Genomic DNA, 27,858 nt, shown 5'->3' with positions numbered 1-27,858 from the left:
AGTTCTGTTGGCCTCTGCCGGTGGCACCAGAAACATTCTGCCACCATGGAACTCCCCATTCTCCCTGCCAAAAACGCAGGTGGACAACAACCCACAGAAAGCCCTGAAATGGAGCATTCTGCAGGCAGTGAGGGGCTGAAATGGCTCGGGACCTGCTGGATCCTGAGCCAGTACAGTGATTTGCCTGGCGCCTCCTACCACTCCAGCCAATGTAAGGGCTGCAGACCTGCTGGGAGTATATCTCAAATTCAGGCATGAATTCCTCAGGGGAATCTTAGGCAAGCCACCATCTCTACCACCTGCAATCTGTAATATGGAACTAATGGCCCCGGCTTACCTAACAATGTTTTCTGAAAGCATCATTGAAATAATATTATATAAACCACTTACAAGCACTCAGAAAAGGTGCTTTAGAAATATTACAAGTATCATCACTAGGCACAATGCAGCAAAGTAGTAAGCATTATTTGACGCCAAATTTGTTTTATTTGGGGAGCTAACCATTTCTTAAACTGTCTTCTATTGAAAGCAAGGAAATTTCAAAAGCCTTTATCTTGGCTGGAATATGCCTTACCGAATTAAGAGATTTTTGGCTCTGAAACTTTACCATGGATAATGTTCATGGTGGGGGAAATAGGGGGAATCTTGAGCAAGGACAGGCCTCAGTTTTCTGCAAGACAAAGAAGATTTATCGTTGTTAGGGGACCCTAGATTTGCGTACATTACCACAAATAAAAACTGTATTTGGAGATTCATCTAAGGATTCCCAATGGGCTCTTGTCCCGCACATTATCACAAATTGATTCTGTGAATAATAACACCACCCCCTGTTAGACAAAACAAGAGTAAGGAACCCCAGGCCCCAGAGGTCAAATGTGGCCCTTCGGTTGTCTGTATGTGGCCCCCAGGAGTCAAGCTAAGTCATACCCCTCATTGACCCTGCTCCATATTCTCCTGAAGGGATTTTGCCTGGGTGGAATGTGTATTTGAACTCCCATAATGCCTCTTGCTTATGGGAGCAAGAGGTGTGTGTGTGTGTGTGTGTGTGTGTGTGTGTGTGTGTGTGTGCAGAACCCTCTGAATTTTGTGTGGCTGAAACGCTGTACGTGAGGGTCACACATCCATTGCTCCACCTACTTTTCCTTCTGGTGCTTTCCCATACTCCATTAGCCATGTGGAATAGTTTCTACCATTCCTTCTTGAAAGGGAAAAGGCAGCTGAGAGTTTGCCCATAAGAGGGAAAATTATGCATATAATTTAACTAAAACTTCTGTAATACTCAGATAATGTGAAAGGAGATATATTTTTCTAGTAAGTCGTGTCCCCTGTGGTGGTGGTGGGAATTCTTTTGCCATTGGCAGGAACCCCAGAAATTCCTGGCAAATCGCAGAGTTTAGGGGGTTATGAGCATAAAAGCATTTTTCACACATCCAATAATTCTCCCCCCACCCACCCTACGCCCAGCACATCCTCGGTGGCCACTCCAAATTGCAAATAAAAAGGAAACAGACATTCTGCCATTTGAATGTACTGGCACAATTCAGTTGGCTTTCGAGTTTGCTTTTTCAGGAGCTTAAAGGAAATAATACTAATAAAGACCAAATCTGCTCTCCCCAATGAATATGACCCTTTTAAAGAAAGGTATTTGGGGAGGGGATAGATCTGTCTTGGCTGGCTTACATGTTATCCTCTTATGAGGATAAGCTCTCCTTTCACGTATTTTTATTTTGTCCCTCACCAGCTGTGAGTAGCAGCACAGGCGGCAGCAGCTGGAGAACAAGTCCCTGTCCCTTCCTTGGCCCTGCACTCTAGGTAAGAAGGGAGCCACTGCTCCTTAGAAACATCTGTCCATTTTGGTTTCTTCCAGTTTCTCATCTTCCTATTTTTAAGGTTGGTTCCCCATGTCTCCACTTTGCGGATTTTTAGAGGGTGGCATCTTCCTGAAAATTTACCAGCATTTTCGTCTGAAGTTCATCATCTTAAGAAAGTTTGTCCCAACAGCTGATCTTTTATAACCATAAAAGTTATCTGTAAATGAACTGGCTTCCAGCTGTTTTATGAACTGCTTGGGTTGTTTCATTTTAAGTGAGTTTCCTTGGATATCTCGTGTCGTATGTTTCGTTTGCCTGCCATCTGGAATGTATGACAGACTCACAACATTTCTTAAGGAAAGACAAAGGGATCACTGTGAACTAACTCTCAGCACTGAGTGCATCACATGTCTAGGGGCTTAATTCAGTGGTGGGGAGCCTGCATTCCAAGCATGCCTCCCCATCTGGCCCACCAAGCCATTTCAACCACACCTACCTGGCCTCCACCTGATTTCTTACATGCTGTGCCTTTGCCGTATGCTGTGCTATGATCTGCAAGTGCTGACAGTCAGCTGGTTGTTGGCTGTTTTGACTGCTGGGTCTTGGCGCTTGCAAATTGAGATGCCCTCACAATACAATGAGAACATCCACTGTACCTAGTGTACATGGAGAATATGTGATCAGCCATATTTTACCATTCTCCCACTTTACTACAATAATGCAGAGTGTACTTTTTAACGCTGAAAGGCATACAAAGGCCCCAGTGTCTTCCTATCCGACACAGCAGAGGTATTTAAAGAGCTTAATATCAAATCCAGGGGATTCCACAGAGGGAGAAACTGAGTAGATAAAAAACCTGGGGGAGGGGAGACTGCTTTAACTTTGGCTGCATTCAGATGTGAGGTTTATTGCATTAATTTCACTGGTTCCTTTTGCATTGCAGTACCTGTTGCATTGTGGAACTGTAGCTTTTCACTCATGCTAGTGGTTTGGTGTGATGCAACAACAAATTCCCTCGCTCTTTCTGGACAGGCACAGTTCTGTCCCCCCCATGGTTCACTAGGAGGTATGCCAAACTACCGTATAGCCCCCAAAATTTTACATAAGCAAACCTGCCCCCAATATTATGGATTTCCAGGGTTGCAAACAATTTTTTTTCTCCAACCAACTAACATGGAAATGAGTACTAAATTGCCACTAGATTCCACTGGATTTCCAGAACTGGATTTTACATCATGAGAACGGTCACATGAAATGTGAAAATTAATAGGTACAGAAATGCCAGGAAGAGGGAATAAAGCACCGCGTGAACACAGCCTTTGTAGTATAACTGTAATAGAGAGACAAGCTGTGTTTGCTGCTGAGTTGTCACTCAGACGTGCTAGCATTTGTTAACATCCCAAGTATGCCTTCCTAAGGCCCCCCCTTCATTATCTCTGTCCTCCTTGTGCATGACAAATTGCAGAGCCACTCCTTAATCTCTGCAGAAGGAAAGCAGTAATAATAATGTAGAAAGTTCAGCCTCTATTGTCTGCTCCCACATGAGTCAATATGACACGTTTCACATTCATCTGTTGATTTACTGTTCATCATCAGCACAGGCCAGCAGTAAACTTTTAACAGGTTTCTGTAATAGCCATGGTTGCAACATTTGGGCGCAATTAAGCAGGCAAGGTTTTCCCTGGCGTGATCTTTTGAGGGGATGCACACTTTTATAAAGGGCCGAGGGGGTCACAGATGCTTTTGTGAATTCCTTTAGGGGCGCCCAGCCAGGTTAAAGAGGTGGGAGTGGTGCGAGTGAAGGGAACTTTGGAGGTCTTTTTTGTTTATCTGGAAAAGGCTCTTCTCTCCCCCTTCACCCCTCCTGCCCTGTGCTCTCTTTGCTGAGATAAGACTTTTTAAGACACTGCAAAGAGCGATGGATGGGTTTCCCCTTACATTTCCACAAAACACTGGTTTTGGGGAGGGCTGCTTTATTTAGCCCAACTTCTTCTTTTTAAAAAAAGAAGTTAGCAGCGCATCAATCACCCCGTGCTTATTTGCAAAGCGTGTGTAAGATGAGATAAAGGCAAGACAGTTTGACAAACTGCTAGCATAAGGGGGAAAGGAGCAGTTTTTTCTTATAGCAGTTGAAAGGGAAGGGAAAGGGGGAGGAAGGAGGAAGAGCAAGTTAAGGGAGAGGAGAACGATACACAGAGTGTGGCCTTCTTCAGATGATGTCATAGGTTGTACAGAGTAGAACAGCATCAAAATACATATATTCCTAAACTTTCCCCCTCCCCTTCCAGGTCTGATTACTGCTACATGCGCTGAGTGCCTAATGCAGCACATGTAATAAATGTCCCAGTCACAGAGAGCATTGCGTCAGTTTGGGACAGCAGCCAGAAAATCTCTCTAGCCAGGAGATGAACTCAGACTCTAAAATATTTACATGATAGATGGCCAAGCTCAGGAGGAAGGCCCTGTTATTACAGAATTTATAGTCTTCCCACAGTGAGCTGCCTTTTCTGCTCCACAGTCCCCATGTGGTCGGCTTTGCATACATAGACAGTGATGCTGCTTTGCACAGGAACTAAAGCAACTGCTGCCATTAGTTGTCTGCTTTTAGTCCACACGGCAGGGGGGGGGGGTCCTTGGGCCAGGAAAAAAGCCATGACTGATTCACACCTACCCCAATTCAAGTTGAAGTAGGCCACTTCAGCCACAGGCTGCCATTTTCAATGGGAGATTGATATAGCTCCATGTTATGTATGTTTATTTCTTGCAACAAAATAAAAAAAAATCCTTAAAGACCAACTAAGTTTTTATTTTGGTATGAGCTTTAAAAACTTAGTTGGTCTTTAAGGTGCTACTGAAGGAATTTTTTTATTTTGTTTCGACTACGTCAGACCAACACGGCTACCTACCTGTAACTACTTCTTGCAAGTCATTTTCAGAGCTCTAGATTGAAAGCAGCATGTTGAGGCTGAGCGCGACTGATTCTGGATTGAGAAGAAAACTATGTTTTTGTGGTACAAGCAGGTGAGTTACCTGCATAGCCTGGTTCTGAACAGTTCCCCTCCTTTGATTTTCAGGAGTGGCTTTTCAGAGGAAAGGGCAGAATTAGGACCAGGGACAGAGAAACTTATCTTCTCTCTTCATGCTGCCTTGAGAGAGGGAGCAGAAGAAAGGAAATGTAGAGATGTGAGGAGTTCGGCCAAGACTTTGTGAGGAGCAAGCATTCCTGGCAGAAGTGGTTGCAAATACTGTGAAAAGTCATTCAACACTCATGGTGTCTAGAGAAAGATTTCATTCCACAAGCATTGTACAAGGCCCAAATGGACTCATCTCAGTTCCAGACAGGTTTCAACTCTTTCATTTGATAGAGGCCTCATCATTACTGAGTATTAACAACCACAAAAGGGTCTGAAGCTGTAGAGCAGAGCAGAATGGAAGTTGTCATTTTGATGGGAAGCACCAGAGCACTAAAGCATTATTTGATTTAACTAATTTTCCTGCAAAGAACATGAATGCATATTAGGCCTTGCAAATCTTATCTTGCATATCTTAGCATTTCGAAAGACATAAATGCTTTGTAAGACTTCAGATTTAAAAAGCAATCTGGGCAAAAGCAAACTTACAGGTATCATATAGAAAAGTGGATCAGACTGGATGGTGACAAATTGTTTGAACTGTTCAAAATTGGCTGGTCAGGTTTGAAAGAACAATACCTATATTCCACCAGAGCTATTTGTTCCCTTGCAACTGGTAACATTGGCTGTCACTGTGTACATGCATGAGCTCTGTAAGATGCATAATCTTAGTTTATCTCATCATCTGACAGCCTGGTTCATTGGCCAGTGTGCTCTGTGAAGTTGTTGCCAATCTTTATCAGCTTCAGGAAAGAAAACACCAACATCACTCATGATCACCTTGTCAAATACAAGTTGAATGGCTTAAGAACAAAAGTGATGGATGATTCTGTTTTGAGTTTTAACATGCTTAGCTGTTAGTGGTGTCTGCCTCAGAAATGAAGAATGAACTATAATTGAGGGCTGAACATGAAGGGGGAAAATCTTTGATAAATGATAGTATAATTATAGGGATGTTCATTGGCTACATGTTTTGCCTGATGAATTATCTAGGTAAATCTGTTTGCCTTGAAAAAGAAGAGTTTGTGGGTATTGAACTTGGAATTTGGGATCATCTCTGCTCATTCCCAAATGAAATGCAAGTTTTCTATGGTTGTTTTTAAAGTTGCCAACTATTTTACTGCCCCCCTGCTACCAGTGTGCCATGCAACCTTTGCGTGCTGATTTCTGCAGAACAAGCTACAGTTATATAGCAACTAGAACAGACCAGGGTGGATTTTTTGCTGGTCAGTTAGAAACCCTAGTGGGTTCCTACTGTTAACAACAAACAAACTAGAAAACCAGGTTTTCTGTTGAGAGTCACTATGCTTAAGAACATAGCTTAAGAAGAGCCTGCTGGATCAGGCCAGTGGCCCATCTCACAGTGACCTGTTCTCACAGCCGTTGCCCAGATGCCAGTGGGGTTTGAAGTCATTGAGAGCCTTCTCCTCCATGAATTAGTCCAATCCTCTTTCAAAGCCATCAGAGTTCATGGCCATTACTGCCTCCTGTGGAAGCAAGTTCCACAATATAAGTGTGTGCAGCAGGGAGAAGTACCTTACCTTATCTGTCCTGAATCATTCAGCTTCATTGCATTCTGTGAAATAGGGAGATTAAAATCCAGAGTAGAGAGGACACATTGCTGACAGATAAATTATCTAGGATTTCTAGAAACACAAGGATATTCAGGATACAATCCATCAGGGCTTTTTTCAGCTGGAACTCGCCAGAACTCAGCTCTGGTACCTCTTAAGTGGGCGCCATTGCCATTATAAGAGAACGAGGGAGGTGTTCATGGTGAGTTCTGGCACCTCTTTTTCTATAAAAATAGCACTGCAATCCATCCATCATGTTACCTGATCCCACTGAGTTAGATAGGACTCAGTCTTGAGTGAGCTTCCACAAGAGTCAGGACTGCAGCTTCAAAGTCTCACTGATTTCAGTGGGGGAAAGTTAAATGCATTCTTATATTTTCATTGAAAACAATGGTATTTAAAAGCACTTAATGTAGGATGGATTGTGTCCTCACATCACGACTTATATTTTCTACATCCCTTTCTTGCTCACTGAAGTATTTCTCTCCTGGCTATCTCTATTACAGATACCAATAGCTGCCACTATTACTTTGTGCTTATCTGTTTCATTCTGGGTTTATTTAAAGCCATTCAGGTGCATTTTTTAATGTTCTGTGTCTGTTCATGACACAGTCCTGGGGTCCTTGGATAAATTGAGCTTAATTTAGATACTAGGTTCTTGGGAGTTGCTACAGTTAAAATACCTCCCCACATCAGCCTCAGTTTTGACAGGCTTTTTAAAAATGTATAAAAGTTTCCAAGTCTCCACCCTGGCATCAACAGCAACCATTAATTTTGTCTGGATCAGAATATGTATTCCTTTTGAGCCAGCCTTGTCTACTTACCGTATCTCTCCTGCTCACTGAACCTAAAGCTCAGGTGTCATTAAGTTTAACACCTCCATATCCACACACAGCAAGTACAGTATTCACCAACAACCTTAATTCTTTCTGCTGCCCTTCTCAACATTCTAATTTTCCCTTGGAATAATCTTTAACTGCAGGTTTACTAATATGAGGGTGCAAGGAGAGGATGATGTGGAGTGAGCTGGATTTCCCTTTGATTTTGCTCGCTAAATTAAATACATCAGAGGTTCCCAAACTGTGATCCATGGACATCTGCAAGCTAAAATCAGTTGATGTGCAACATGCCTCTGAATTCATGGCTGAAGATGGGAGAGGGCACATCCATTGCATTAAATATTTATATTGATTTTTAATTGTATTTTTATTGCTTCTTTTACTTCTCATATGGGATGGAATTCAATGTTGTGCTATTATAAAGACTCAATCTGTGCACGCATATCAGCTTGTAACACACAACGATCCCTCCCTACCCGTGTGCTGCTCTGGGAGCTTTAGGGACACGGGTGGCACTGTGGTCTAAACCACTGAGCCTATTGGGCTTGCCGATTGGAAGGTCGGCAGTTCGAATCTGAGTGAAGGGGTGAGCACCCGTTGCTGTGTCCCAGCTTCTGCCAACCTTGCAGTTCAAATGCATACCAGTGCAAGTAGATAAATAGGTACCACTGCGGTAGGAAGGTAAACGGCATTTCCATGCACTCTGGCACTCATCACGGTCCTCTGTGCATCAGTAGCGGTTTCGTCATGCTAGTCACATGACCCAGAAAACTGTCTGTGGACAAACACTGGTGAAGTGATATAAGGGAGGATGATTTAGACTGGATCCTGGCATATTTTAATCTGGCTCAGTTTAACTTCTTGTGTAAAGGATTGCCTTGCAAATCTGTTCAGGGGTCCATTTATTGTCATATATACCATTTGCACTGCAGTGCTCTTTGAGCAATTTACATGTCACTTTAATTTATCTTTTTAAGTCAATTGTCCCATTACCCACATAATTTCTGTCTCATATTTATCATTTGCTAATACAAAAGAAAAAAGAAAATTACCTCCAAATATTTTGATCAGGGTTCTTTTCCTTCTTCAAGGGATTTGACAGCTCCTTTAAAAATAATCATCTCTTTTTTAAAAAACAAACGCTTATTAACTCTGAGAGCAGAAATACAGCAGTATGGCAAGAGAATCTATTGGAAGGACTGGAAAAAGTATAGACCATTTAAAGGTGCTATTGTTTAAACATGCATAAGAACAACACCCGTTTGGTGAGATTGAAAACAATGACAATGACAAAAAACAACAACACAGAGACTCTAATCAGAAATGTTACAAACCATCAAATAAAAAATGCCTGTGAAATTCCTGTGAGAGACACGAACAGTGAGATTAAGTGGATTAGTCTACTGTACAGGAATCTGTGGAATGTTGCTTGCATGTGCTTTAGTTGTGGATTATCCAGAAGCAATGTTATGGTTTTACATCTCCCAGGAACATATGTATGAGAGGGTGGTTTTGTGAGTGTGTTTTTCCAAGTAGCAGCAGGTAAAAGGTTAAAAGGTAAAGGACCCTACACAAGCAACGCTGACAACCCCCCCCCCACATATTAAGCAAAATAGAAACATCCGACCCCATCTCCCCACCCACCCTCCCCCCATCTAACTCTCTCCCCCTTTTCTTCCCAATGTCTCAACAAATGAAACTGATTTGTAAAAATGTTATGAGAGATATTGCACATATCTTTGTAAACCAAGAAAACCTTTAATAAATAAAGTAAAATAATGGATCAAAGCAAAAATAAATAAATGGGTAAAGGACCCCTGGATGGTTAAGTCCAGTCAAAGGTGACTATGGGGCTGCGGTGCTCATCCCGCTTTCAGGCTGAGGGAGCTACCATTTGTCCACAGACAGCTTTCTGGGTCATGTGGCCAGCATGACTAAACTGCTTCTGGTGCAACGGAACACCGTGACGGAAGCCAGAGCACATGGAAACGCCATTTACCTTCCCACCGCAGTGGTGCCTATTTATCTACTTGCACTGGCATGCTTTTGAACTGCTAGGTTGGCAGAGGCTGGCACAGAGCAATGAGAGCTCACCCCATTGCTCTCGTTTAGACCACAGCACCACTGCTCCCACATCAAGTAGCCACAATTCCCCAGCAAGTCATCCCAGTATTTCAAGGCTGCTGATTTCAGCAAATACAGAGCTGTGTTGTAGTTGAAAGGAAAACACCCTACCCCTCTGCATTCTAACACACTGCACCAGCAAAACACTGGCTTTACTATGGTGTGTATGTGCCTGACTCAATTTTTAAAGCTATTAATTAATGATACAAGCTGAGGAAGATGCTCCCTCCCCACCACAAACACTCCTCTACACATTTTACATGAAGTTTGGTTAACTTTAAAAAAGGGTGAACATTTATTTGTAGTTGAATCAACATTAAATTGTTTATTATTATTACATTCACATCCCACCTTTGCCCCAAGGAACTCAAGGTCCTCTCCATGTTATCCTCACAACCCTGTAAAGTAGGTTAGAAGCATCCCCTGGCTATAACAACCAAAACTGGACTGGAAAGGCCAGTGACACATCTCTGCATAAATAAAGCATGTACATATGCCACTCAGTACACATGTCTCACTTGGAGGTGAACAAATTTCACTTCTCCAAGTTTCTCATTTCCCCCCAAACTGAAATTCTGTGCTCCACATTTCATCTGCATTTTTGCATCACCCCCCCTCCCCCAGTAAACATATTTTTGTATGTAGTTTCGACATTTTTGAAGGATTTTAGCATAGGTTATTTTCTGAAAGCTTCACCTTGGTATATGCATTGTGGGGCACATTACTTGGCTAGAGAATTGCAGTGCATAATTCATAGAAGCTGGAATTTCAAAGGATGCCTGGGCATCGATTCCTGCATTGTTTTTGAAAAGTATGGTTTTTGTAGGTTTGCCTTTAAATGTGAACTGAATCAAATCTCTCTCCCTCCCTTAATCTCATTCTATATTTAGAAGGTGGCCTCATTGTTTCTCCTGTTGCGTCTACTTAGTTCAAAAGAGTACAAGTGATTAGGAAGCATAGGGGTTTTTCCATTCCTATGAGTGATTCCCACATAGCTGCCAAGTTTTCCCTTTTCTCGCGAGGAAGCCTATTCAGCATAAGGGAAAATCCCTTAAAAAAGGGATAACTTGGCAGCTATGGATTCCCATCCCCATTCCAAACTCTTATATTTTTAGAATCTACTCTTGGCTGCAGGCAATGAATGAATTTTGCTCAGCTACAAGTTACAATCCTATACAAACTAACCTGGGAGTAAGTCCCATTGAATCCAGATGGGCTTATTTCTGAGGAGACAGGTATGATTGTATAGCTAGGTACTTGCATCTGCTTAGTGTTGTTTTTAGAATTCTTGAGAGTAGGCTATTATCATGATTTAATAACCCAAAAATTGGAGTGATTTCCCCCTTCCATCTGGGAACTCAATTAAGAAAGGGGGCGGGAATTGTGTTTTATATTTAAACGGTGCACTAAAGATGTCCATATTAATATTTTTGAGAAAGGAAAATCAGGCCAAGTAAAAAATATATACAGTAGTGCCTCACAGAACCACTGATTTCAGGCCAGAATTAACAGTTTGTATTAGGAGTAGTAATAAATTAATACAGCCCTAGGAAAATTTAATGCCACTGCCACAGTATCTCTCATTTGGTTCTAAATGGAACTCCAGATAACCTACTTTGAGTAGTAATGTGTTCTCAGCATGTGGGAATTAGCTGCTCAGTGTAAGTACTATTGACTGTCCCGTTGCTGTATAGAGAAAGAGCAACTGTCACTAATAAAAAGAAAGGAAGAAGGAAGGGAGGGAAACAAGACGACCCCAGCAGTAACAGTAACAGAATGTTTGTATGGGTTTTTTTTTTAAGTAAACAAACCTGCTTTTCATTACATCCTTTAAATGTTATAGGTTAAAATAATCTTAAAGGGCTTAAAAATAGCAATTAAATCTTTCCATGCCTGCTTTCCAAGACTACAGCTGAGAAAAACGAAAGCAGGCCTAAGTGCCACACCGTGCTAGTCTCGCTAATAACTCTCTGTGAAAAATCTCATTAATTCAGTCTGGCTCCTCAGATCAGCCGCTAAGGCCTTGTATTGTCAGTCATCCTCTGGCCTTTTCAGAATTTCCATAGCCTAACTAGCAGTGTCTCCATGGAAACCAAGCAGCTATGCTTTGCACATCCTTGGAACTTTTTTGTTCTTGACAAAGCTTGAAAAATCATATGCAGCAAGGAGAGTTTAACATAGTGAACTAAATCCTGACCTGCACTTATAAAATGATAAACCCCAGCATTCCAGCTTTATTAGAAATGATTTCCTTACAAGATAGTTGGTTAAGCTGGCAAACGCTGTAACCAGACACAACATCTCCGGAACGCAGCTCTAGGCTAGAGAGAGGGGATGTAAGTAAGCAAATCAAGAAAGGAAAGGAACACCACTGGAAACTCAAACTTCTGGCTTTGATGAAGATGCCGAAGCACAGAGGAGAGCCAGTGAAAAGGTGTACAGCCACATTTTCCTGGAAGTGTCGTCCTCTTACAGAGATCCCACTGTAAATCTCCCAAACTGCACGAGATGCCAGTTTGTGTATCTGGAATGCAAGTCCCCCCCCTTCCCCTGCCAAGCCTGGCAGGCAGTAAAAGCAAGCAGAAGGGTCAGCCACTGATTTCACGCCATGCACAATCCATTTCCAAGGCCTGGCAGGATGGCACATTGCTATTTGACTGGAGAGTTGCTCTTCAAAAATCTAAAGCCATTGGTTACACCTTGTTGACATCTTTCTTATATGCTGGTGGAATAACCATAGCTGAAATACCACCCTCATGTTAAACACCTTCATGTAAAACAAAACAGAAACATGTTTGTTTGTTTGTTTGTTTGACAAAAAAAACTGAAAACTGTCACAGCTCAGGCTCTTATATATAAAATGAATAGCAGGTGTTGGAAGCTACGGTCGTGGCCCATGTGTTGCGGCAGAGCTTTCCTCCCCAAAGCAGCATGACTTCAGCTTACATGGATGGGTGTCATGGACTGGCTGGATGCAGAGGAATGGTGGGAGGAATGCAGAGGAATCCTCATAGATTTTCACACTTCCTGTAGTCACCAGTAACAGCCACGACTACAGCTATCTAGAATCTTTCCTACAAAAAGATTTCCTCAAGAACAATATTGTTTCGCCGGTCCTTTTTACTCACTTCAGCTGCAGGCATATTTTACCTGATCCCCCATGTCTGCCATCGACCAGTTGTTCACTCAATGCTCTCCATACTCCTGTTAGTAAGCCCTTGGGGACTGTTGCCTTTACCCCCAACTCAACCACTGTTTCCATCTGCATCTCTAAGGCCAGTTTCTTACAGATATAGGAAAGCTGCATCTTGACAATTGTACTTAGGCAGGTGTGACTCACATTGCTGGATGCTCATCCAAATTGGGGGGGGGGATTCTTGAGCATAAAAAATATTACCCCTTATATAGCCTCTTGCAGATACATCTTATCAGGAGGAATTGCGCCTTTAGTGTATTGGCACCTCCCCTTTGGAATTCCCTCTCCTTGAATATTAGACAGACGCCATCTCTATTATCATTTTGGTGCCTACCAAAGCCCTCCCTCATTCAACAAGCCTTTTAAGTTGAACTCTTTCCTAGAATACATCTGAAGATGTTTCAAACTCTTGCCAAAACTCTCATTGATAGATGTACAATTATGTGAACAACAAAGCCAGCTGCAATGTAGTTGATTACTGTTAAACTCTTTACTCTTGCTGAAATTCTAGTTGATTAATGTGAAACTACATGGACTACAAAGCCAGCTGCTTTGTAGGCAGATGTGTAAAAGTTCTTTAATGTTAAGTTCTTGCTCCAGCTGAAACTCCCCTTAATTGCCGTGAACCATGAGACCAGATCACCGGATCAAGCAGCCTTTTATCTGGCAAGTATTCTCTCTATTGGGGTCAATAGTCTTGATTGCCTCTTGCAAACCTTTTATACGGTTGCTGCCCCTCATCCAGATCCAAAACCTCTCTTTTGTTCCTTTGTATGTTTGTTTAGAGGGGTGGTGGTGGTGGAATTTCCAATCAACTCTCCATTGTTGGATCCTACAAGCTAAAATTTGCAGGGGTGGTGGTGTGATAAAATGCATTTGTGTGCAAAAAAATAATCATTAAAATTCAAAGAAATACATATTTTTCCAATCATTCTGATGATGTTCATAAATGTTGACCAAATTATGAATGCAGCTGAAAGGACTGGAGTTTTCCCCTTACAATATATTTCTCCATTTCCAATATTAAGAATATGAAGGAGGGAGGGAGAGATTGTGAATGTTCAGCTGAAGGAGCCAGGCCAGAGTAGGCACCTCAGCAGTGCTTGATAAGACTCTATTGGCGTCTTCTGTCACTTTTTACTACTGGGAGCTGTAGTACCTTACTTTGGCCATCTGCAGTGATGCTGCTACAGCACAGCCAAGGTCAGGCCAGAAAATCCATCTGTTAGTAAGGGGTTATGGTGGCATAAGGGGTGGGATGCCTGGGCCCCACGACCACAGTATGTGGTTTGATAGCTTGCTATTAAAAGGAGGTGTACTGATTTAAGCTTAAATAATGGCATTGTGACACAGGATCTTGAGACTACGTGGATGAAAGGATTGCTGATCGTGGTGACAGCAGCAGAAGGGAGCAGGGTAAAATACTGAAGCTACTTCTGGTGTTTTTAGCTGAGGAATAAGGGCTTTTAAAAAAATTTTTTTAATGCATTCTGTATGTGCCACACATAAAAACAGATTTCTTATAAATTCCAGCATGGTATTCTTTCCAAGGCACTGTAGACATGTTTGTGCCTAGAAATTAAAACACAGCTGGCAGATCTAATTTTAGGCCTACCAGATCTGGCAGTGTCCATTTAGCAACTAAAGTTTGTATGATTTCCAAGAGATAAAATCCTACAACAGTAACATACAATCAGGTAGTGTTGGCCGGAAGCCAGAGGAGAGTTGCGAGGTTATTATGGGTCACATTTATCCCATGCTTACTCCAGTGTGATGGCCACTCACACACTGCCAAAAAAAGAGGAAACACACCCACATAAAAGAGCACAAAAGGGTACAGATTTGTATATGCTAATTCAGAGGTAGGTAGGTACAGAGCTGGGAACCCCAGGCAATGTTTCCAGCATCTGATTGCTGGTGAAAGCTCTGCTTGAGAAGGCTGAAACCAGCTGTTTCTCATCAGTGCCTTCTCCTCTGATTCCTTGAAGGCTGATCAGCTGCAGGGGAATCATTTCGCCTTAGTCCCCTTCAGGCTGCTGTTCAGCAGGTGAAGCTTATTCCTGACCCATGACACTCAGTCCTCCCCCCCCCCCAGGTTGTCTTCATTCTCTAGCCACTGAGCATCCTAAATCATCATTGGACCATTTGGGTTTGTTTGTTTCCCTTTCTCCTTTTCATGCTTGGTGCCATTTTAGCTACAAAAAGGCTGGCAGTCTAAGACTGAGTCTGCTGTTAGTACACATATATATAATTTATTACACAGCTGAAAACCAGCATCCTTCATTTAACACAACAAGTTCAACAAATACCAGTGTAGAAAAAATAAAGTAAAATAAAATGGTAAGCCAAATGGAAGACTTGGTAATTTAAAAGAGAGATAAACGCATTGCAGGGAGTTGAACCAGGATCCCTTCCAACTTTACAATTCTATGATTCTATGACAAATGGGTCTATGTGGATCCAATAGGTAAGAGAGACTGATGTATTTTGTACATGTAATATAAAGAGGCTGCAACTACAGTATTTATTTTCATATTGAAAACTATGGATTGTGTCCAGTGCTGTGTGAGCAAAACTCACACAGTGGGACTTCTCCTTACTCCCCCCTTCCTATGCCTTCTTCAGTACACACACACACACACCGTATTTTCCCATCTATAAGATGCCCCTATGTATAAGGGGACTTTTGGGGACTCCAAATTGAGAAAATGGGGGAAAATTTTCCCCCATGTATAAGATAACCCCCATTTTTAAGCTTGATTTTTCAAGAAAATAACCTAGTCTTATACATAGAAAAATACGGTATTTTCCAGAGAGTTCCTCAACTCTCTGGAGCAGAGCAGATATTCATTGTGTGCAGGGGGCTGAAGGGGTGGGGAGAGGAAGAAGACTCCATTGTGCAAGTGGAAGCCTGTTGCCTGAGTGGGACAGCATTGGCCACAACGCCTCACCTGTATGCTATGCTGTGGACAACATGAGTGGGTCTTGCGTGTAACTTTGCAAGCTATGTCTGAGTTGCCTTAAACATGTGTCACAGATGCTTCTTTTGCCAGTACTTAGCCTGCCAGTTGACGACTTGCACGACCCTAGAGATAATCACTAATACGGTATATCACACCCCTTTTGTTTTCTTGATCGCTGGAGTCATCCGATTGAATCACACATGTGAGAAACAGTCTGGGTAATTTATGGAAATAAAAATATCTACAGCACTGAAATAAAAGACGTCGATGTGTGGCAACAGTAATGAAAGAAATTCATTTTCTGTCAGCACGTTGGCATTCTTCAGTTGTTTTTTAACCAAGACAGCCTGAGTGCGTAAAAACATTAATTCTGCACACTAAAAGCAAATAAACCAAGAACACATGTACCCAGGCTTACCCAGATATTCCTGAAAGATTTCAAGGTCAAGTCATGTCTCCAGTCTATGAAACATAATGTTTTCTAATTCAGTTCTGTCCCATACAGTTATTTCATATAACACAGCAAGTCAGTGGGCAAAACAATACCTAATAATTTGCTGAGGTTTGTTGCATTTCAGCTTTTTTCAGCATACATAAATAAAAAATGCCTAGAAATGATTTAATACTCCTTTTCAGCAGCTGTGGTTGTAAAACTTAAAAATCTGCCAGCCAACAGCTAGTAATGAAAAAATATTTCTTATTCTTTCTATTTCCCCCAAGGAGCCATCTCCCAAGCCTGACACAGCTTGTTGAAATCTATAAACAGTGGTGGTTCAGAAAGATGACTGGGGCAGGGTTGAGATGTAAGTTGTTTAGGCCTATTAATACGACAATTAAGGGTGGGGTTTTTTTTAAGCTGTTCTTTGTCTCACACATGCAGGAATTAATGAAGAATGCAAATATACAAAGGCACTAATATTTCACAGTTAAGAGCAGCTGTTTGTCAAAGGCTGGGCACTGTAGGTTTAGAATAGTATGGAGTCAAGCTGATGAAGTTTACCTGGAAGGAAAGTGGAAGCTAGCCATATTTGCAAACGAATTTTCGCACAGTTGCAGAAGAAAATGTGAACTGCTTTAGAAACATGGCCTTAAATTTGGCCGTGGGTTTTGAGCACATAATGATACATTTGCTTTTAATTGGGAACATTTACTTCTGAATGTTAACTTGTCGGTTCATAATGATGCAATGTCACCAAGACGGGGCTTGCAGTAAAGGAGCATGCTGGGAACTGCCGCTATACAGCTGTGTGCCTGGCTACATACAATGCAGCTTCCATTGTTGGTACTGTCCAATTATCCAACTTCATTTGCCAGTATACCTGATCTGGCAGCTATCTAAATAGTTTGTAATGACTTGGAGGGTACCAAAGGGAAGGGCTGTCTCCTTAACATATGTGGACCAGAGCCCCTATATTCATCCACCAGGAGGCCAGTCTTGTATGTTTAATAACTGTATTAGGGAGCGGAGATGAGCATGGGAGGGGGGTTGCTCTCTCCTGTCTGCACCTATTATTTGGTGCAGCACCACAGTAGGCTGTAGGATTAGGGAAGGGTGATGGCTGTGGTTTATAGGAATTTTGGTCCATCTCCAGGCTTCCCATCCAGCCTCCAGCTGTGTACGAAACTGGAATGCTTGTACCTTGTACTGTGCAAACAGGACAGATTATGGATCAGTGGCACCCATACTTGTTTTGGGCTCTTGTGCATAATACATTTGCGGGCAGGATTTCCCAATTTAGTTTGATCATATGCAATCCAGGGCTGCAAGGGCACTCTGGACGGAGCAGCAGATTGACTTTGCTGGTGCACCCATTCAGCTCCAACCTTGCCAATGCTCTGCACTATCCCAGTATATGACAATGACACCAGCATCAATAGGGTTGCTTGGTGGCTCTGCTGCACCATGCTGGCCACTCCTGCTTTTCAAGTTAGCAAAGGAGAGGAATACATACCTCTAAGCATTATACCCATTGGCCAAATCCATCCTGTTCACAGTACAATGGGAACAGTGTACTCCCTTCACAGTGACCAGTGGTATGTGGTTAGAGGACATAGGTAAGTTCCCTGGGTAGAAAGATGAAGGCATTCTTGGCTATGAAGTCTTTGCATGCAGGTAAGCAGCCATCATGTACAAGGGAGGAGGTTATGAAATTGCTGCACAATTTAGGCTATACATTAAATAGACTACAGGAGACCTAAACAACAACAACAACAACAACAACAACAACAACAACAACAACAACAACAACAACAACAACAACAACAACAACAACTGTGGCAGGACTCTCCCTTGGAGAATGGAAATAGATGTGTGTGTAGAAACCTCTGACTTTAGCATGGCAGGAATGCATCCTACTCTACAAAGATACAGGTTATTTTTGGTCATTGGTCCAACTTATTTGGCCTCTGGCCCTGTTCACCACCGGCATGTTGCCCTCCAGAAAGTTGCCCTATGGGCCAATTTGGTCCTTGATCTGCAAAAGGTTTTCCACCCTTGCTTTGATTTGTTTCTTTTCTACCTTCCTCTGACTACACCTTCTTAATGTGTCTCTAGAACAATTTGTAGTGAGATATATAGATGAGATCCTGCCAACCTAGCAGTTCAAAAGCACGTCAGAGTGCCAGTAGATAAATAGGTACCGCTCCAGCGGGAAGGTAAACGGTGTTTCTGTGCGCTGCTCTGGTTTGCCAGAAGTGGCTTAGTCATGCTGGCCACATGACCTGGAAGCTGTATGCCGGCTCCCTTGGCCAATAAAGCAAGATGAGCGCCACAACCCCAGAGTCGTTCGTGACTGGACCTAATGGTCAGGGGTCCCTTTACCTGTATAGATGAGACTGACTTTGACCACCGTTCCAGCAATGCAAGCATCAAAGAAAGATGTTGTTGTTTAGTTGTTTAGTCATGTCCGACTCTTCGTGACCCCATGGACCAGAGCACGCCAGGCACTCCTGTCTTCCACTGCCTCCTGCAGTTTGGTCAAACTCATGTTCGTAGCTTCGAGAACACTGTCCAACCATCTCATCCTCTGTCGTCCCCTTCTCCTAGTGCCCTCAATCTTTCCCAACATCAGGGTCTTTTCCAGGGAGTCTTCTCTTCTCATGAGGTGGCCAAAGTATTGGAGCCTCAGCTTCACTATCTGTCCTTCCAGTGAGCACTCAGGGCTGGCCTTCATGGATCAATGCCTTGTTGTGGCAAAGGGGCTTGAATAACTCAGAGAAGCTATGAGCTATGCCATGCAGGGCCACCCAAGATGGACAGGTCATAGTGGGGAGTTCTGACTAAACGTGATCCACCTGGAGAAGGAACTGGCAAGCCACTCCAGTATCCCTGCCAAGAAAACTCCATGGACAAAGAAAGATACATTTCTGCTATTAGAAAACAAACACTCTTTTTATCAGGCAATTGCATTGCTTTGCTGTTGTAGCAGTCACTGGTTTCCATTTGCAGAGGATCACGCTCCTAAAATTTAATCATTCATTGCTGTTACAGAATAATCTAAAAGGGGTGGGGAGAACAAATGCAGAAACCCCCTTAGAGATATTGGGTTTATCCCTTTTATCAACTTCAACTCTGCAGAGCCATCCTTTCTCATTTGCAGAACAATCAGCAACTGCAACATGAAGAATCCATGTGGCTATGTGTTATATAGGAGGGGGAAGAGAATTCCTGGCTATAAATCCCCCCCCCCGCCCATGCCAATCCTCCTTTCTGTTCTGATGTTAACAAGGCAGGAATCTGAACAGATGCATACAAGCTGTCTGTCTGTCCATCTGCCTGTCTGTGTGCCTGTCTTGAGTTGGCAATCTTGATAAGAGGTTCATTATAATCCAACACTGTCAGAAATCATTCTGGGATGCTCAGCAAAGAGGGAAACATCATTGATAGTTTCAGGGTGTGTGTGTGTGTGTGTGTGTTAATTAAATGGGAAAAGTGTCAAGAAACTTTCTTCAAAGGTGCTAGGCAACTGTTTCTTCTGAGGCATGTTCATTGCCTTTTTCTTTTTCTCTTTAAGGCCTTGAATCTTTTGATAACAGCCCTCTAAGTGCTTTCCAGGTTAGGAGGATGAGAGAGAATAGATGGCAATCATGATGCCGCTGGATGATAAAGGCAGAACGCAGACTAAACCCTCAGATCAATAGGAATGCAGACAGCTGTAACCATAGACTGCCTGGTGTCTGCTCCAATTTGACTCCCGCTTTTGGGCTGCGTGCAATAACATCAGGCTTTTGAGCCACAGGAAGTTTCTGCATGCCCTGCAGCTAAGTGCCAGAGAGGGTCTGTGGAGGAAGTCTGCTACTTAAACCAATGTTGCCATTGGTGTTCTGCCCCCCACCCAATGAGGAAACTGGAGGAAGGGGGGCAGAGACACCCAGTCACATCAATGCAGTATTTTAGTTCTCTAGTTTTTTTCAAAGCGCACTTTGAGGCTGAAGAAAGCAGCATTTTGAAACAGTGATTGACACTCAATATGGTCAGAATGCAAGAGAAGGGAAGTACAGGCATATATATATATATATATATATATATATATATATATATATACTGTATGCCTAAAACAAAAACAAAAACAACTAAAGCTCCTTCCGCTGCTGAGATAAACTACTGCTCAGTTTTAAAAGGTAAACTGTTATTTCAGCAATGGCAATTCCTGCAGTTAAAATACCAGGCAAACCTACAGATGCACCTCTTTCCCACATGTGCATTTGATTTGATTTGTTTATCACTTAATCATATTCAGCTCTTCAGCGGCAGCATGGATGGAGGTAAGATACATGCTCTAAGCTACCCTGGAAGCTTCATAGCCACTGCTCTGGTCAAATTTGGAGCCCTTTGCATTGCATTAAAATGAAATCAAAAATCAACAAGTGATCCAATCATGGACCCTCATGCAATATGCAGTCTGAATAATGGCCAAGGAACAATTGTTAACGAGATGAGCCAAGGAGCAATGGGTGTAGACCAGGCAACCCCAAACTGCGGCCCTCCAGATGTTTTTGCCTACAACTCCCATGATCCCTAGCTAACAGGACCAGTGGTCGGGAAAGATGGGAATTGTAGTCCAAAACATCTGGAGGGCCGAAGTTTGGGGATGCCTAGTGTAGACTATGAGGGACCCATAGTGTAGACCTGAGGGACCCAGGTGGCGCTGTGGTTAAACCACTGAGCCTAGGAACCGCTACAGCGGGAAGGTAAACGGCGTTTCCATGTGCTGCTCTGGTTTGCCAGAAGCGGCTTTGTCATGCTGGCCACATGACCTGGAAGCTATACGCTGGCTCCCTCAGCCAATAATGCGAGATGAGCGCGCAACCCCAGAGTCGGTCACGACTGTACCTAATGGTCAGGGGTCCCTTTACCTTTAGTGTAGACTATACAAAGATCTATTTAGAGAAAAAAACCTTCCCATCTGTAGGAAAAACAAAAACAATGTAGCAATATGTTTCTGGAGGTTCTATGATCTTGTTCTTTTCAATGAAGGATAATAGCATCTGACAGAAAAGCTTAGGGATAAGATAGAGGAGCCCAACTCTGGTTCAGAAGTTGCATGCAGCCTCAGGCAACCAGAGCCATTTTCATCTTGTACTACCGTGTTTCTCCTTTTTTAAGACGTAGGCATAATATAAGACATAGCAGGATTTCTAAGCAATTGTGCGATATAAGCCATAACCCGAAAATAAGACATAGTGATAGACCCTTCCCCCCTCCCGCCAGCAAACTCCCCCCCCTAAAAATCTCTCCCCATTTTGCTGTCGCTCCAAAGACACGTATTTCTTTTAAAAGCTTGTAAAAATGCACCGAAGAGCCATAGCTGCTGGTTGCTGCAGACTCGTGATTTCCCCTCCCGTTCGATTTTTTTTTTTTTAGCTAGGCTGTGTGAGTGAAGAGGAGAAAAGTGGCATTTGCGGTGGGGAGGAGATGAAACAGGAGGAAGAAAAGAGGGGCGATTGAAGACGCTGCCTTCCCCTTTAGGGAGAGACTCTGTGTGCGCGTCTCTCTCTCTCTCTCTCTCCCCTGCGTGTCTCTCTCTCTCTCTCTCTCTCTCTCACACACACACACACACACACACACAGAGCCCACCTCTCGCTTCCCCCCACCTTCCCCCCTTTTAAAAACCTTTTAAAAAGTGAGGATTCTTTTTCTTTCTATTGCTTGTCTGTAGAGCTGCCCCTTTAAGGATTTTTACTGGTACCGGGATCGCTGCCGGTGGCTTCTCGCTGTTTAGGAGCTGCTAAAAGTTAACATTTTGTGGGTAAGAGAAGCAGTTAGGACCAGCAGATTATCTCACCCCGCTTTCCTGCTGGCTCAATTGCTACAATTGCTACCATTTACCATTTTAATTGCTGCTCAACTGCCTTGTTTTCTACAGTATCTCTTATCAGCCGGTAGCCTCTTTGCTATCAGTGCTACAAAGTGCTACATTGTTGGAACTTTCGCTCTTAAGTCTTGGGCTGGCTGGTAGAGATCCTTATTTGCTATACGTACTGCATCACACAGATAGATTCCATTATACTGTACTGGTTTAAATTTAAGAAGCTCCAGTGTAGCAGATTGCTATTAAGTGAGTCCCCACCTGGGAGGAGAGAGAGAGAGAGAGCAGCCCTTCGGAGGAGCTCCCTCCCTCCCTCCCTCACGAACATCCCAGGGCCGGGGAGAGAGGGCTGGGCCAGGGACGCACACACTTCCCTTCCCTCAGACTCCCTCTCACGGAGTTTGGTGGTGGCTGTTGCCCGTCCTTTTCTTTCAGTCAAGAATCCTGCCCCGCAGGGAGCCAGGGAGCAAGAGGGGCACTGCTCCTGACGTAATAAAAACAAGACATTCCCTGAAAATAAGCCACCCAGTGTTTTTTTGAGGGAAAAAAGTTATAAGACGGTGTCTTAAAATGTGAGAAACACGGTATGTGTGAAAACATCTGACAGTTGTTAATGTGGAAGAAAGTTGTTTGCCAAGCAAATGAGCATTCTGATTAGTAATGTGTGCCTTACATTCCTACTGCAAGCTAACTCCAGCAAGAACTGTTTTATGAGTGAAAATGCCTCCCCAAAATTGCCTGCTGGGTATTTTTTAAAAAGTGAGCTTGCAACTTGGGGCTTGTCTGCACCAGAGTTTATTGTGTGTTGGCAGCTGTTTGCATTTCCATTTAATGAACACCAATCTCAATGCTTTCTTCCTGTAAATTTGGGTTTACCCAATACAGGAATAATCTGATAAATTTGGGGAAATCAGGCTTCAAAACCACTCCACTCAAAATCACAAATGGGTGGATCAGTAGTGACTGCCTGCTTTTCCCATTTCCATACCTACTACTTACTCAATACTTTCATTTATTTTCTGGCTGTGCTCATAACTATTTCCGGTGCAGTCATGAATGGAAGATTCTTTTCCCCTTTAGATTCCTCAGATTTGCTCAAAACCAGAAAACTGAACAAGCAAATTTATGATTGTGTGCTTTCATACACTTCTTAAGTAGGGACTTAATGCAAAACAAAAAAGAAAAAACCAAGGTGTATGCACAGCTCTCTATGGGCAAGCCATATAATAGTGCCAATTAACAAATTAGAATACAGCAGCCTCAATACAGCTGCAGACTTCCTTTGCTGGGTTCCAATGAAAATGGCTTCTCCATGCAAACCAGGAAGTGACCTCTCCAGACAATGGAACTACTCTTCTTTTCTTATCTCTGTGGCTGTGATCTCCTGGGTGATATGGACACTGTTAGGCAGTTGAATGTGCATGTATATTCCTCCCCCCCCACCTACCCCTCCACATAACCCTGGGCACTGGCAACCCACGATATGCCACTGACTACTCTGGCCTAATTCAGATGTGGGGAAAGTGGATTAACAGCTAACAAGCACATGGACTTGCCCTTGACCACCCTCCAGCCTCTCTCCCACTCACATGCTTGGACAAATGAGTCTGAATAGAGAGAAACTGATTAACACCTCAAGTGATGGTCCCCTAGAGTAGGGCATTTCCATGGGATCAGTGTCCAGAACTAAGAAGCAAAAGTAAGTTAGCTGGAGGTGTGTGAAACAAGGTACAAATGGAATTTGTTGACAGAATTGAGAAAGGGGTACTCAGAAATGAGTACTGAATACGCTGCTTATGCAAGTCTGAACACATGCATTTTTAGAAGGCTTAATACAGGGGTGGGTAGCTAGAGGCTGCTAGGCTGGACCTGGTCTGCTAAGCCTCAGGAAATGGCCAACAGAATGGCTTTTGCTCCTGATCTGATATTTAGAGAAGGATTTCTAAAGAGAAGACAGAGCGTTTTATCTCCCAGTTGGGGAGATTATTATTATTATTATTTATTATTATTTAAATAATTTCTATACCACTTGATATTGCCAAAGGAATCTCTCAGTGGTTTGCAACCTGTTTGTGGGACATTACAAAATCTCAAGACAAAATGTCACAAATGGGAATCGGGTAGAAATGCAATAATGCTTCACATTTAAAGCAACATAATTAGCAGGAAAACAAAATATTCTCTTAAATAACCCCATTACAAATAAAAACCAGGTATATAAATACAATAGCACTCTATGTATAAAAATAGTTAATGACTAAACAAAATAGATGAAACGGAAGTTGTTCCCACCCGTCAACCCCTCTCCACCCCACAAAGTCCCCAGTAGCATTAAACATCATTTACAACCAACACATTTGGAAATCTGGCCCATTCGGTGTGTCCCACTTTGACAACACCTGGAATCCTCTGGTATGAAACTAGTTCACATCCTTGCAGAGCCATATGAGAGCATGAACTACTCCCTCTGGCTGCCTCCGCTCTGTTGCATTAAAAATGCTAATACTGTATTTCCCCCCTCCCCATGTCCATAACACAGGGATAATTAATATTGTGCATGTCTCTCTCCATGCAGCTGCTCTGTGTGCTCATTTTTTATTTTTATTTTTGCAAAACTATCCAGCTGCTTTCAAGCTGTTCCTTTGAATTGGCCACAATACTGGCATTCCCTTCCCCAATGACAGATTTGTTTCTTTGGGGAGAGGAGGGGAGAGGGGGCTAGAGGGACTTCCTTCTTCCTGCTCAGTAGCACTATTTTATTTTTATTATTTTATTAAATTTGTATGCCGCCCTATACCTTGCAGGTCTCAGGGCAGTTCACAGGATAAAGCCCTGATTCTACCAAGAGGAAGAAGAGAATTTGGTGCCCAATCTTCTTACAGCTTCCTTTCCTCCTGTTAAAAAAATATGGAATAAAAACTAGGCCTAAATACAGTGGTGCTAAACAGCACTCACTGACGCCGCTTCCATTTCCATGAGGGCACAAAGGAGCTTCCTGGGAATAAAGTGGGATTTCTTCCATCTTGAGATGCAGTTGTTTATCTTGTGATGGGTGAGCAAACCTCACTTACGGTTTCCCCGTCTCCTGATGAAGGAAATATTATATTTGGCTGGAGCAATTTTATCCTGTACACGTCTACCCAGAAGTGAGTCCCATTGAGTTCAGTGGGACTTACTGTATTTCCAGGTAGGTGGCTATAGGATTGCAACCTTAGATTTCCATTCATTCTCCATGTCAAGAAGCTGTCAATGAGCCACGTCAACCACAGGGCAGGCACACACACACAGCAGGCATGGAATGCAATTATTTCTTTATTAACAGAAAATAACACAGCAGAGTTAAATAACTTATATGCAGAATTCATCATGCGAAAGGCTGGACTAGATGAATCCCAAGCCGGAATTAAGATTGCCGGAAGAAATATCAACAACCTCAGATATGCAGATGACACAACCTTGATGGCAGAAAGCGAGGAGGAATTAAAGAACCTTTTAATGAGGGTGAAAGAGGAGAGCGCAAAATATGGTCTGAAGCTCAACATCAAAAAAACCAAGATCATGGCCACTGGTCCCATCACCTCCTGGCAAATAGAAGGGGAAGAAATGGAGGCAGTGAGAGATTTTACTTTCTTGGGCTCCTTGATCACTGCAGATGGTGACAGCAGTCACGAAATTAAAAGACGCCTGCTTCTTGGGAGAAAAGCAATGACAAACCTAGACAGCATCTTAAAAAGCAGAGACATCACCTTGCCGACAAAGGTCCGTATAGTTAAAGCTATGGTTTTCCCAGTAGTGATGTATGGAAGTGAGAGCTGGACCATAAAGAAGGCTGATCGCCGAAGAATTGATGCTTTTGAATTATGGTGCTGGAGGAGACTCTTGAGAGTCCCATGGACTGCTAGAAGATCAAACCTATCCATTCTTAAGGAAATCAGCCCTGAGTGCTCCCTGGAAGGACAGATCGTGAAGCTGAGGCTCCAATACTTTGGCCACCTCATGAGAAGAGAAGAATCCTTGGAAAAGACCCTGATGTTGGGAAAGATTGAGGGCACTAGGGGAAGGGGACGACAGAGGACAAGATGGTTAGACAGTGTTCTTGAAGCTACGAACATGAGTTTGACCAAACTGCGGGAGGCAGTGCAAGACAGGAGTGCCTGGCGTGCTATGGTCCATGGGGTCACGAAGAGTCGGACACGACTAAACGACTAAACAACAACAACAACACAGCAGAGTCCTCTGGTTCACTTTAATCCAGCTGTGAGGTGGCTGAAACTGACCACTGGCCCCACCCTTCCCCCTTTAGCCTTTCACTCTGGATCCCTCCCAAGCCGACAAAAGGGATATCAAGAGGGGTGAGCTCCTCCTCTGGGCCTGTCTGTTGCTCAGCAATGTGCAGGACTCTCCTCAATCAAGGTGGTAGAAGGGGAGGTGAGTCAGTAGGACTGAGACTGTCCTGCTGCCCTGTAGCAGGGGCAACGTCTGACTCCTCTCTGAGTCTGCGATCGCACTGTGACTCTCAGCCTCTAACCCTGTCCTGGAAGGGCCTTCTTCTCCTGACCCAATCACTAAACCCCTCGCTTCTAGCACCTCCCAGCTCGACCCTTCTGCAAACTGCTATTCAGCGCCCCACCACCAGGAACTGGGATTGTCTTCTTCTGTGCCCTCCCTGGGGGGTTCTTGGGCCACCGGCGTCTACCACTCCTCATCCTTGACACCTCGGTAGCTTAGAAGGAACCCTGAGGCCCCCAAACCAATGGGCGAATGAAAGCGACCCAACACCTTTCCCACTGGGCTTCTCTTTGTTGTAGAGTGGACACTACTCCTAGGGATGCTCAAGGGCTAGCTTAATAGCCAGCTTCATCACCCATGGTTTGGCTTATTTGAATCTGATCAGTGTTTGTTTCAATTTAGGATTTCTGGTTTGTACATAGAAATTCAGAGAAGTCGAAAGTAATATTGGCAGCTCTCTTCCTTCTAGCCATGCAGAAGGAGGGGAGGGAAAGACACATGAGTCCAGCACTTCATTGAGGCTTGTTGGGGTCATCTATGTAGCACTTAACCATGGTTTAGCATTGCATGCAAGTATAGCCATAGTCCTCCTGATGTTATGATGCATAGACTTTTCAGGCTTTATAAATCCAGAATGCCGAAAAGGCCAACTTTAACTTAAGAGCCAGTCCTATGGCTAAAGACTATTCGGAATCTATTCAGAATATTTTATTTCAAAAGGTTTTCTACCTGGTGGTTATTCATATTGCGTTGGATTCTTTATTTGTCATTGCACTGTTGTTCTGTACTTCCTCCAAGGAGCTCAAGATGACATACATGGTTGTCCTCCTCTTTTATCCTGACAATAACCTTAAGATGGCAGGCAGATGGCTGACCCAAAACTACCCAAGTAAATTTCATGTCTGAGCAAGAATTTGATCCCCAAGAATTTGAGCCTGAATGGTTGAAGTCCCGCTCTTTGTCCACTACTCTATATTAACTCTCTTCTAGACCCATTCCTTGCTTATAATTTTAGGAATGTATACTTTGCATGGGTTTTGTGAATGCAAATTGGCTGAAATGATATTAAAAGCAATGGGTCATTTCACTCTTACTGGCATGTCTCCTTTTTGCTCCAGTACAGCTCACCACAGCTCATTGTGATGGGTAACATGGATGAGCGCTGTGAGCAAGATATTTTGAAAGTTATTGATTATCCGCTATGAAAATGTCAATAAATAAACTGCCCATGGACTCTGCATGTGTTGGAGGCAGAATATTAACGAGGGCAAGATAAAGGTGCAGCTTGATCTATAGACAGGGAAAAATAATTTTTGTTGTACAGACATAGCTACACAAAAAACTAATGGAAAGGGTAGAGAAGGGTAGAGGTCTTCTTCTTTGTCTGTCCTCTATTATTTACA

The sequence above is a fragment of the Zootoca vivipara genome, chromosome 8 (assembly GCF_965207765.1).
Source record: "Zootoca vivipara chromosome 8, rZooViv2.hap1.1, whole genome shotgun sequence".
NCBI classification, from domain to species: domain Eukaryota; kingdom Metazoa; phylum Chordata; class Lepidosauria; order Squamata; family Lacertidae; genus Zootoca; species Zootoca vivipara.
Note: the sequence above shows the minus strand (reverse complement) of the source record.